Below are 12,998 nucleotides of genomic sequence, written 5' to 3'. Positions count from 1 at the left end.
TTATTAAAAGAGTAAATAAGAGCCCTCCTGCTCTCTCTCTCTCCCCGTCAACCGAGCTGCTCGCGGCGGATCCCTTCACCCGCGCGCCTCCCTCGAGGCAACCCAGACCCCACCCTAGGCGCGGCGATGGGCGCCGGGGCGCGAGGGCGGCCGTCGGCGGTGACATCTTCCACTAGGACGACAACGTGCCCAAGATCCCCTGCTGCTCCAACGCCTTCATGCTCGTACGGCCCCTCCCCCTCCCCCTCCCCTCCGTTCTGGCCGGACGTGCGACCCCGGAGCCTGAGGAGCCATTGTCGTCCGTGCGTTCCAGCGGCAGTAGCCTGCCCGGCCGTTCTCCATGTCGTCAGGCGACTTGCTGGAGCTCGACGGCGAGTAGTGGTTTGGCGGCATGGTTGCCGATCGTACTACGAGAGCTTGGCGCAGGGGATGCTCGTCGAGCCGCCGAACGCTGGAGCGTGGCGAGAGGACAACGAGCACAGCGGCATGGCGGAGACGCGGACGCCGTGTGCAGCTAATCGTTCAGCTAAACAGAGCACAGCTGTACTGTACATAGTACTAGTTGTGTTCTTCCCAATTTGGGAAGAAACAGAGTAGGCAGTTTGTTCCTTAATTGTGTATATAGCAAGTTTCCGGTTTCTATTTTTGAGAGAAAGGGCTAGATTGCTTATTTGCATCCATCAATTAGTTGTCCACGAATCCAAATCCATTTACTGTTTTTTTAGTTAATCCATTTATACTGTTTGAAAGGGCCAGATTGCTTATTTGCTTATCCACGAAATCTCACAAAGAATTATCAAATGCGAAACTTTCAAAGAGGCCAAAGATTTCAGTTCAACGTCTACGCAAAGCTATTGAAAATGTGAAACTTAGCCCTGTTGAATGTTTTCCCAATTTTTATTTTTTTTTGCAACGATGTTTTGGACTTCTCGCGTTTTGCGACTTGAACTTTTACCATTTGAATTTCCATGGGTTTTTCTTTTGTTTGAGCTTTTCCCCAAACTTATCAGAGACGTCATGTTTGAACATACAACTTTTCTAATCGTGAACTTGTGTTTTTTTTTCATTTATTAAGTTGCTTTTTTTCCTCCGAACTTTTACTGGTACAAATTTTTTTGCAAATTTATTGTCTCTTGAGTCAGAACTGATGCAATTTTTTTATTTAAAATTTATGGTACTTATGGTACTAGAGTTTGTACTTGTCAAAAAAAAATCACTTGATGTTCTTTTAGTTTTAGTTTTTAATTTTCTTTTTCATCTTATCCTTACTGACGGTGACATCACCATCGCACCTTTATGGTTTATATAGTTGAACGGACTAACCTTTTTACCATTCCCTTCTTTTAAAAACTTATGTTTTCTTCTCCAAACTTCCTACCTGACGAGAATCAGAACTTATTACGGCAATTATACGTCAACATTGTCGTAAACTTCTTGTTTTGCTCCAAGTCTGCATTTTCAGGAAAATAAATTGCTAATAGAATAGAGGTAGGATAAGTTTTCACATAATGGAGTCTACAAATAATTGACTGTTTGAAGTTTAATATTCATCATGGTAAGGATATTTCAAAACTACAGATTGCAAGGTTGTCGAGTCTGAAAGTGCGGAAACTGTAGCAGCATCAGAAGCTAGAAAATGCCTTATTATTGCACATGAAGATCTATGAATGCATAACGAAACATACATAAAAAAATGCTAATTTTCCTGCTGGCAACGACAAAGATTTTTTTTGGTCTAGGGCAAAGGCTGAACTAAAACATGGCCCACATGTTGATTAAGTGGGGTAAGCAGGATGTGCACATGTGGAATGTCAAGAAAGTAATTGGTTTGAATTACTATTTTGATCAGTATGGAAAAGTGCCCAAAGAACTTGCTATCCAAACACATGGTCATTTCCCATTGATCTCTTACCCGAACAGCTATGAGAAACACCAGAATGAAAAAATATGAGGGTAGCATTTGAAAACATGTTACCTCTCAAATAGCTAGAATCCACTACACTGAATGGAAGTGAAGCATGGTGAGAAAAATTAAACTAAGGTGATTCTCCACAATTGTGCTGCAGGATAGTGAGGCATGGCTATAGCGGCAGTTCTCATTCTTGCCCCGAACGTCCATGCAGAACTGCAGATTTAGCACAGAGTTGGAGTTATATGGTCTCTCAGCAGCAACTATGTCGCCTACCTTGATGCCCCTCCTCCCTGCAGTTCAACCAAGGTTACATCCAACACTAAACACTTCATAAAATAAGTAAATATCACTCATAAACTTAATTTGAAGGTCGTGATTTATAACAACTATTGCACGCATATGTGTAAAAAACTAACAAAAATGATTTTGGTTGCAGCAGATGAATAATAGGAGCCAGGCTTAAGAAATGTCAAGCAGAAAAATTGTGTCAAGAGTGAAACCTTGTGATTTCACTGTAGATGCTGAACCGTATCCATATGAATTGAGCAGTTGACCTTGTAATCCCCCAGAACTATTTGCCTACATTACACTTTTCCAAGATAAGGAAATCCCCATCGGCATAAAGCAGCACATAAATATATACCTGGAAGATAAGGCAGAGAAAAAAGGTTCAGTTGTGCAAAATCGACCTGGCCACTCTAAAATCCATCAGTGGGAGAGATAGACGAACTGCTGATCAAGAAAGAAAATCGTGTAGACCAAGACACGAGTAGAAAGATTAATCGTCCCAGCAGGCAGTAGTTGCTAAGCTGGCGTAGGAGTTCATTCAGATGTAGTGGGCGATAGGAACGACGATGTGCGGCGGCAGAGATCCTCACGGGTAGAGTACTGTGATATTGACTATTGAGAATAACCTTTGGCGCCGGCCGGTGGGCTGCAGCTTCGATCCTGAATGGCGGCAGATAGATGACATCGCGGGGATTATGCGTTGATCCCAGTAAACGATGGATGGTGTGGACAACCACCAAAAAGGGCGAGCCGCAGAAATCGTCGGAGCTTCTGGTAAAGGAGATCAAGCGAGGGGCGAGAGAATGGGAACAGATAAACGTATGGAGGCGGATAGTCAAGGAGAGCACGGTTGGTTGATCTTCCAGCGAAAAATAATTATCTCCATGGGCCCGCAGGTGGTGCGATGGGCCATTGGGAAAAAACTAAAGGACGCTATTATTATGGAGAATAAAGGAAGCGGCCCGATGAGAAACTGAAGGAACATATCCAGCCAAACGATGTGATGCCCATGTAGGGAAGGCAGGCAGGCACACACGATTGATGGTTGAGTGTGCGGGCGTGCAGGGTAAAAAAGATGACGTGCATGCATGCATGGCTGATAGTAGACCAACTTCTTAGGTATACTAGACCATTGATGGCGCGCGTTGCTGCGCCCCTCCATTTTTGCAATGTAATATTAGTTATAGATGTCCCCACAAAAAAGTGCAAATTTGTGAAGGGGTTTTATTTTGTTTTTAAATTGGCATTACGTACTATATATTTTATAACAACAAATTCCACAAATTTAGTTTCCAATATTAAATTCTATGATCGATCAAATAGTTTTCTACAACTTATTTTCTGCTCAGTGCAATGATGCACACAGGTTCAGAATTAAGATAGTGCACCACTAAACTCCTACGGAACATAAAAAATTGATGATATTAAACTATAAAGTGTTATTCTTCGAGCCTTCGACAGACCACTGAATTCAGAGTATGCAATGAAATAAATAGTTTCAAACTCACGGGGAATTTTCTGCAGGCTTGAGACCATACTCATCACCATCAGCACACTGAATTGAAAATCCAGGGGATACTGATCTGAAAACATAGCACAAAATTAATTGTCTTCTTCAGTTTGAGAGGAATGCAAGATTAGTCGTCATCTATGAATTACAGCCATGGATTTTGAGTCGCTCGACTAGTCACGACTAGTCTATGAGTCGCAAAAATATGGTCAACTCAGCTTAGTGTCGACTCGCGACTCTGAGTCGCGACTAGTCACAACGCAGGCTCGACTTCTTTCGAGTCGCTGCCCTAGAGCGACTCGCATGAGTCGCGACTCGAAAACCATGATTACAGCATGGGGAACAAGCCAATGCAATGCTCAGTCCAACTATGAGAACCCACAAGACAAATATGCATGAAGCAAAACTAACAATTACTATCCCCGGTCAAAAAGAAGTGCTATGTTTTTACTTGAATTTCTGCAAATTTGACCAGTCATTTTATTAAATCTACAAAACCTACTAAATTATACCATTATGTGCGTACTTTTGTAAAAATTATATTAATATAACTCCCACGGCGCAAATCTATACTCCCTTCGTCCCAAATTAACTGAACTTCTAACTTTGTAAGGCTAGAGAAAAATATATCAACATCTCGAACACCAAATTAGTATCATTAGATTCATCATGAAATATTAGGTATTAATAATATTTCTATCGAAGTACTAAGGATCAATGTTACATAAAACAGGAGGAACAATTGAAAAAGTAGTATGTGTACGTTTTTCAAACATTTCTTCAATCTATGGGAATAAGACTGCTAGGTGTAGTGCCTCCTTTACAATGGACCTGTTTCAAGTTACCATATATTTATTTCAAGGAAGTATATATTTGTAAAGCTAAGAATGGACATCGGCTATTGTGAAAATGTCAGAATTATTGCTTTGTGATGTCTATGATTCTAAAAGACAAGTGGTTGTGTTATGTTATAACTGCAGACAAAAAATACTTACCATTTCAGGTCTAGTGGACACCTCAAGAACGATTATATTGTGAATCTTCTGCCCTTGAATTTTACTTTACTTTTCGGAAAAGATATATACTCCCCACACAGTCCAATGTGTATTCTCCCAAGATATAACCAAAAAAAGAGTACCAGAACATGAAGTCATTCTTGGATAGTGATATGTATATTCCCCTGGTAAACAATAAAAAACAACACTTTTCATATATGTTGCTGCTGCAGAAATTCTCTGTTTGAGCCAGTAGTTCTCTAAGTAGAAAGTGCTTTAGGTTTCAAGGTTGACATTCTTTGTGTGCTAGTTGCAAACTAACAAACACATCTTTGCTCTTTGGGGGATTCTTTGCTCACTGTCTTTGTTCAGAAATTCATGAGCTGCCTCTACTTGGACTTGAGCTCCTCTGATGGATTGAGGGATTCAGAAAGAAAGAAAATGAGAGGAGCAAGATCATTGTCAATGTGCCGATGCCATGGTGGCCTTTGATCCATCTTTTTGCACAGTTTGACTCGCAAGTGCAATAATAATTTGATGGCTAAAAGTTTCTGCAGAGAACAAAAAAACATGATCGATTAAGAAAATTCTCTTGTGTAAACAAACGTGATAATAGAATTGCAATCAATTTCATGATTGGTTGAAAAGATAAATAGTTACTCTGATATACAGTACATCACTTTGGCAGCTCGCATATTACATATGGAGTTGCAACAACTCAATCGTAAACAAAGAGCATGGCTTAATATATTCATATTCACTGATATGCTTAATACAAGGATAAAAAAATAGTAATCACACCAGAAATAAGTAAATCTATTTTTTGCTTTCAGCACCGTAGAGCAAAGTGGAGAGGAGAATATGGTTCTTCAATGTTCCCTCTTTTCCCTGTATGCATTAGCTGGCGTGGATTCATGAAAAAAAAACTTGCATGCTAGACAACACGATTTTTGCGATCTAACTGAAACGTATATTATCAAGATGAGCGAACATGAACGAACCTGTCTAACAGCCAATCGAGCCCCTTGAAGGGTACATGCCCTGAGCCCCTCCCAACCGAGACTCCCCAACTGAAACTGCCCCGACGTCCGCGCGTACCTCCGGACAGGTCTGGAGCGTGGCGGATCTGGCTTCGGTGCGCCCAGGGACTCCAGAAAAAGAAATCGGATACATGCTTCTGGGTGTAGTGCGCCACCGATCTGGGGACGGAGCTCGTGGCCGCCCGTGAAAGAGATGATCCCTGTTGCGCCTTTGCGACAGAAGATACGAGAAGGAGGTTATCGGTGGCTAGATGGAGACGGAGGCGGCGTTCCGACGGGGCGGCCGAGGACTGCGTCGTGAGGAGGTGCGTGCCGAACGAAACAACGACGGCGGCGGCGCAACATGTGTTGTGGGTTCGGGTATGGGATTAGGACATGAGAGATCGGGTGGAATAAGAGGAAACGTTACTTAACCGTCCATCCGAGATCGGACGTTTCTTAGTATAGGCAAACGAGTGGGCCTCGAATTGGTTTCAGGAGCAGCTGCCCATAGCAGTCAGCCCAGGAGCAGCCCACGCACGAGCGGACGTGTATCGGACGGCCATCAACGATCTAAGCCACGATCAAGCCACGAAATCCGGAATTTCCTATTTGCCGCATTTTGCGGCAAATAGTCGGCGCGACGCACAGGGCGCAGCTCACCCTGGGCCGGCCCATTTGAGTGGTTTCGCTTCGCGATATTAAAAAACCGCAAAAATGGTCGCTATAGGGGATCAAACAGACGACCTCTTGTATATATACGCGCCACGGTAGCCACCGCGCCTAGCTCCTGGATGTGTAAGTAAAATAATGCTAAGTTTAAAGAAGTAAAAGACGACAACAAACTTAAAACCAGTTTACATTAATTCAAAAAACTTTTATTCCTTCTACTGGTTCTTTCTCGTTTTTCTTCACAGTCTTATTCTGTTCTTTCCTTTTTTCACTTTTTTTATTTTTTTACTTTTTAATTATTTCTTTTTTCTTTTTAAGCTTTTCAAAAATGTTCTTTGTTCATATTTCTGAAATAGTGTTCACATTTTCAAAATTTTGTTCACAATTTCGAAAAATGTTCCTGATTTTTTTGTTTGTTTGTTTTCTTTCTTTTTCTTCTCTTTTTTAAAAAGAAATTCAAAATATTCAAATTTTGTTGGTATTTCATAAAATTTTCAGTTTCAAAAAAATGTTCTCCAATTCAAAATTTGTTCCCGTAACAAAAAAAATTCAAAACTTTCGAAATGCAGAAAATATACCAGATTTCAGAAAATGTTCGCGTTTTCATAAAATGTTCGCGCTTCCAATTTTGTTCGGGATTTTTCAAAATTGTTCTCTATTTCAAAATTTATTCTCAAGATTCAAAAAAATGTTTGTGCTTTAAAAAATTGTTCACGCTTTCAAATTTGTTCGGGATTTTTCAAAATTGTTCTTTATTTCAAAATTTGTCCTCGAGATTCAAAAAATGTCTGTGCTTTAAAAAATTGTTTGCATTTCCAAATTTGTTCGGGAGTTTTCAAAATTTGTTCTCAAGATTCAAAATATGTTCGTGCTTTAAAAATTGTTCTCCATTTCTAAATTTGTTCTGAAGATTCAAAAAATGTTTGTGCTTAATAAAATTGTCTGTGCTTCCAAATTTGTTCTCAGTTTCAAATTTTGTTCTCAAGATTCAGAAAATGTTTGTGCTTTAAAGAAATGCCACAAATTCCAAAAATGTTTTGGGAAATTCAAAAGTTGTTTGTGTTTCAAAATTTTGTTTTGAAATTTGAAAAATTGTTCTTGTTCAGTTTTTTGGGTAGTTTAAAAAATGTTTCCGTTCTAAAAAATCTGTTTGCGTCTCCAAAATTTGTTTGTGTGTTGAAAAATGTTTGAGTTTTCTCAAAAATTGTAAAAAAAACTAATATTGTTCGCGTTTGATAAAACATTCACGTTATGTTTTTGCTATTTGGAAAATCGTAAAGGATGTTTTTCAAACAGTCTTATACTTTCTTTAGTTCTTGTAGGTTTCCGCAATGGTTTATTCAACTGAGCTCGTCCATCCTAGTGGCTAGTAGCATGCGAGTGCAAGTCTGTTGTGTTGTGTTCGATTCCCAGCCATCACGCCCTGCTTCCAATCGGCGCACCTCTGCGACGTGCTTGCGTCGCCCCTGTGCGTCGGCACCCTATTGGACGCAACGAGCGTCCAGTAGGAGCTCCCATGAAATCCGACGGCAAAGGAGTGTGGATGTGTGAGAGAGCGGGGATTAGGCGCGGTTATACTGTCCTTAATGGGATATATAATATGACGTGGCACATCGCTGATGTGAACAGTGTGCACGATAAGCGAATAGTGAGTAGTGGGGAGCAACTTTTTAAGAATGGTAGGTTTGTACTTTCAAGTGTCTTTAATGACATTTTTCACTTTTTACTTTGCTTTACCTCATCAAAGGCGCACAACACATTTGAAGAAACAAAATACGAATCTTTGGAGCGCTAGGGGGATAAGCATTTGCACAGGACTTCATGTGTGCCTTCATCATAGAAAAATATACTGAATGTCGCCAAGTTCTAAGGTTGAACAAATGAATCATACAGAATATTGTCAAAACCCCACATTTTTCTCACTAAAAAAACTTCTGTACTTGCATACAACCCTCTTTGAACTTGGACGGCACCTAGTGCTCAACTTGGACGATGACCAGTGCTCAACTCGAACGAAGGAGGTTGTCGTTGTTTTTAACCATGAATGCTTCTAAAGACACTGGAAATTGCTTCAAAACTGCTTTATACTTGTTAACATGAGGGTTCTCTCACTTGGGCCAAGAAGCAATGCATACATCATATTTTTAGGAATCCAATAACTCCCGAACGTACGGATTTTGAGCATTTCGTCCCGAACGTTTTTACATGGCAACTTTAGTTCATAGGGGATGGCAACTTTAGTTCATAGGGGATGGCAACTTCGTCCGTTTTTGTTTCTTTTTGCCTGAAAATTGTCATGTTTCCCTAATCTCATGCAAACTAAACTTGCCATCTAAACCCGTTCGGATTGCCATGCTTAACTCCCGAACGTTTGGGAGTTATCATTACCGTATTTTTATTCTACAAGAACAAAACACTCCAATAATTAACAACTAATCTATCAGTACATGTAGAACAATTTCAGTTTTGAGAACAAACTTCCATTTGATGTGTTAAACTCTGAATCTGTATAGAGGACAGGATGGGTCTCAGGCTACTTAGAAAATATTGACACGCTTTTACCATGAGGCACCTTCTCCCTGATGATGAATAGAAGAATGTAGATAAAGAATCAATTTAATTTTTTTCTAAAATAAGAACTGAACAGAACAAAAAATAGTTGTTGAACTAAACTAAAATAACAGGTCAAACCCTCCTTATGCTTTGAGTGCACTAGAACTGACAACAAACCGATGCTCTATCAAAAGTTCAACTGGGCGAAACTTCGAAATTGGCCAAACCAGTAGTTGACAGGCAACACTACATTGTTCTCTAACACTCATAGAATACACATACAACACACACACTTAAGTTCAGAGAACGATCTTGTTTATGTTCAGAGAATAAATGCATTTAAGCTCAACAAATGTGTTTAGGTTCAGAGAACAAAACAATCTTTAGTGTGATTTTCTACATGTGGATAATCGCAGAAGCAACATAGTGGGACTGAAGCTCTAAAAATTTTGGAAACTGGAAAGGTGAGCATCAAGTGGTAATTAAGGAAGGCTAACAAAAAGGAAAGTAGCATTTTTTATATGACGGGTAGTGGTAGGTATTGGTTCATTGTTTTTGCCATCCAGTATGGTGTCAACAAGGATGCGGTAGCTCTCGTCCTCGACGGGCGCCCAGTCATCGTCGAAGAGCTTGAGGAGGCGCTTCAGGACTGGCCAAACATGCTAGTTGGAGAAGCCAAGAGGCTTCATGGCCTCCAGCTCCTTTCTAGTAGCATTAGCATTGTTGGAAACCATGGCCTTTAACGAAATGGTTCAGGGATCACTCCCAGTCAGTCTCATTCGCTACTTGTGCTGCCGAGAACATGAATATAAAGCAGATGGTGACTGAGGGAGTCCTGGACTAGGGGGTGTTCGGATAGCCAAACTATCATCATTGGCCGGACTCCAAAACTATGAAGATACAAGATTGAAGACTTCGTCTCGTGTCCGGATGGGACTTTCCTTGGCGTGGAAGGCAAGCTTGGCAATACGGATATGTAGATCTCCTACCATTGTAACCGACTCTGTGTAACCCTAGCCCTCTCCGGTGTCTATATAAACCGGAGGGGTTTAGTCCATAGGACGAACAACAATCATACCATAGGCTAGCTTCTAGGGTTTAGCCTCCTTGATCTCGTGGTAGATCTACTCTTGTACTACCCATATCATCAATATCAATCAAGCAGGAGTAGGGTTTTACCTCCATCGAGAGGGCCCGAACCTGGGTAAAAACATCGTGTCCCTTGTCTCCTGTTACCATCCGCCTAGACGCACAGTTCGGGACCCCCTACCCGAGATCCGCCGGTTTTGACACCGACATTGGTGCTTTCATTGAGAGTTCCTCTGTGTCGTCACCTATAGGCCCGATGGCTCCTTCGATCATCAACAATGACGCGGTCCAGGGTGAGACTTTTCTCCCCGGACAGATCTTCTATTCGGCGGCTTTGCACTGCGGGCCAATTCGCTTGGCCATCTGGAGCAGATTGAAAGCTACGCCCCTGGCCATCAGGTCAGATTTGGAAGTTTGAACTTCACGGCCGACATCCGCGGAGACTTGATCTTCGACGGATTCGAGCCACAGGCGAGTGCGCCGCACTGTCATGATGAGCATGATCTAGCTCTGCTGCCGGACGGTGCCCTGGAGGCCGCACAAGAGTCCGCCCCGACCCTTAACTTGGAGCCGACTGCGCCGATCGAGGATGGGTGGCTAGACACCGCCTCGGGGGCTGCTACCTTTACGGCGATGGAGCCGAATACCGACCCTGTCCCTTATGAAGCTCGTGACTCCGAGGTGTCGGACTCCTTGCCGGACTCCGAACCTCCCGCGCCCCTACCAATCGAATCTGATTGGGCGTCGATCATGGAGTTCGCCGCTACGGACATCTTTCAGCACTCGCCTTTTGGTGACATCCTGAATTCGCTAAAGTGTCTCTCTTTGTCAGGAGAGCCTTGGCCGGACTATGGCCAGGACGGTTGGGATGCAGACGACGAAGAAATTCAAAGCCCACCCACCACCCACTTCGTAGCCACTGTCGACGACTTAACCGACATGCTAGACTTCGACTCCGAAGACATCCACGGTATGGACGAGGATGCCGGAGACGACCAGGAACCAGCGCCTACCGGGCACTGGAAAGCCACTTCGCCATACGACATATACATGGTGGACATCCCAAAGGATGGGAATGGCGAGGGAACAGCGGAGGAAGACCCCTCCAAGAAACAGCCTAAGCGCCAGCGTCAGCGGCGCCGCTCTAAATCCCGCCACAGCAAGAATGGAGATTCCGGCACCGGAGACAATAACACCCCGGACAGTGCCGAAGAAAACCCCCTCCAGCAAGATTTAGCACAGGAGGACGGAGAAGCCAGCCCTCACGAGAGAGCGGCAGACGAAGAGGTAGAGGACGATAATTACATGCCTCCCTCCGGAGACGAGGCAAGCCTCGTCGATGACGAATTCGTCGATCATGAGGATCCCGTCGAACAAGAGCGTTTTAAACGCAGGCTTATGGCCACGGCAAGCAGCCTCAAGAAAAAGCAGCAACAGCTTAGAGCTGATCAAGATCTGCTAGCCGACAGATGGACCGAAGTCCTTGCGGCCCAAGAGTATGAACTCGAACGCCCCTCCAAAAGCTACCCCAAACGCAAGCTGCTGCCCCGATTAGAGGAGGAAGCATATAAACCTACATCACCAGCGCACAATACGGCCGATCGGCCACCTCATGGCCGAGACAGAGAGGCCTCTAGACCCTCCACTAAAGCCGTACCCCGGCATCACTCGAAAAGTACAAAGCCACGGGGGAATGCGCCGGACTTGTGAGACATATTGGAGGATAAGGCAAGACAATCAAGATCGATCTACGGATCGCGTGGGCGCCCCACGACACGCGACGACAACCGTCGCGCCGGATACAGTAATTCCGGCCGGGCCGAACACAGTAGACAAAGCTCGCTTGAGCTACGTCGTGATATAGCCCAATATAGAGGCGCTGCACACCCACTATGCTTCACAGACGAAGTAATGGATCATCAAATCCCCGAAGGGTTTAAACCCGTGAACATTGAATCCTATGATGGCACAACAGACCCCGCGGTTTGGATCGAAGACTATCTCCTTCATATCCACATGGCCTGCGGTGATGATCTTCACGCCATCAAATACCTCCCACTCAAGCTTAAAGGACCAGCTCGGTGTTGGCTTAACAGCTTGCCAGCAGAGTCAATTGGGTGTTGGGAGGACCTGGAAGCCGCATTCCTTGATAACTTCCAGGGCACATATGTGCGACCACCAGACGCTGATGACCTAAGCCACATAATTCAGCAGCCAGACGAATCGGCCGGACAATCTGGACACGGTTCTTAACCAAGAAAAATCAAATCGTCGACTGCCCGGATGCAGAGGCACTTGCAGCCTTCAAACATAACATCCGCGACGAGTGGCTTGCCCGGCACCTAGGACAGGAAAAGCTGAAATCCATGGCAGCCCTCACATCACTCATGACCCGCTTCTGCGCGGGAGAGGACAGCTGGCTAGCCCGCAGTAACAACCTCAACAAAAATCCTGGCAGTCCGGATACCAAGGCCCGCAATGGCAGGTCACGTCGCAACAAGCAAAAACGCCGCATTAACGGCGATAATACTGAGGATACGGCAGTCAATGCCGGATTCAGAGGCTCCAAACCCGGTCAGCGGAAAAAGCCATTTAAAAGAACTACTCCGGGTCCGTCCAATTTGGACCGAATACTCGACCGCTCGTGCCAGATACACGGCACCCCCGAAAAGCGAGCCAATCACACCAACAGGGATTGTTGGGTATTCAAGCAGGCAGGCAAGTTAATCGCCGAAAACAATGACAAGGGGCTGTATAGCGATGATGAGTAAGAGACCCGGCCGCCAAACAATAGAGGACAGAAGGGTTTCCCCCCACAAGTGTGGACGGTGAACATGATATACGCAACCCACATACCCAAAAGGGAGCGAAAGCGTGAACTCAGGGACGTATACGCGATGGAGCTAGTCGCCCCAAAGTTCAACCCATGGTCCTCCTGCCCGATCACTTTTGATCGAAGG

At 43.9% G+C, this 12,998-nt stretch overlaps 1 long non-coding RNA gene across 1 annotated transcript; it reads right to left on the bottom strand.

Annotated features, from left to right (window-relative positions):
* Positions 1-1,614: 1,614 nt before the first annotated feature.
* LOC123069574 (uncharacterized) lies at positions 1,615-6,130 on the bottom strand. Its single transcript, XR_006432633.1, has 5 exons — positions 5,707-6,130; positions 4,706-5,256; positions 3,709-3,783; positions 2,413-2,555; positions 1,615-2,202 (listed from the first exon to the last, which is right to left on the bottom strand). It is a non-coding gene; the product is annotated as an uncharacterized lncRNA (long non-coding RNA).
* Positions 6,131-12,998: the final 6,868 nt, after the last annotated feature.

Source organism: Triticum aestivum, chromosome 3B, assembly GCF_018294505.1.
Source record: "Triticum aestivum cultivar Chinese Spring chromosome 3B, IWGSC CS RefSeq v2.1, whole genome shotgun sequence".
Lineage (NCBI taxonomy): Eukaryota > Viridiplantae > Streptophyta > Magnoliopsida > Poales > Poaceae > Triticum > Triticum aestivum.
Note: the sequence above shows the minus strand (reverse complement) of the source record. Positions and strands in the feature narration are given on the sequence as shown.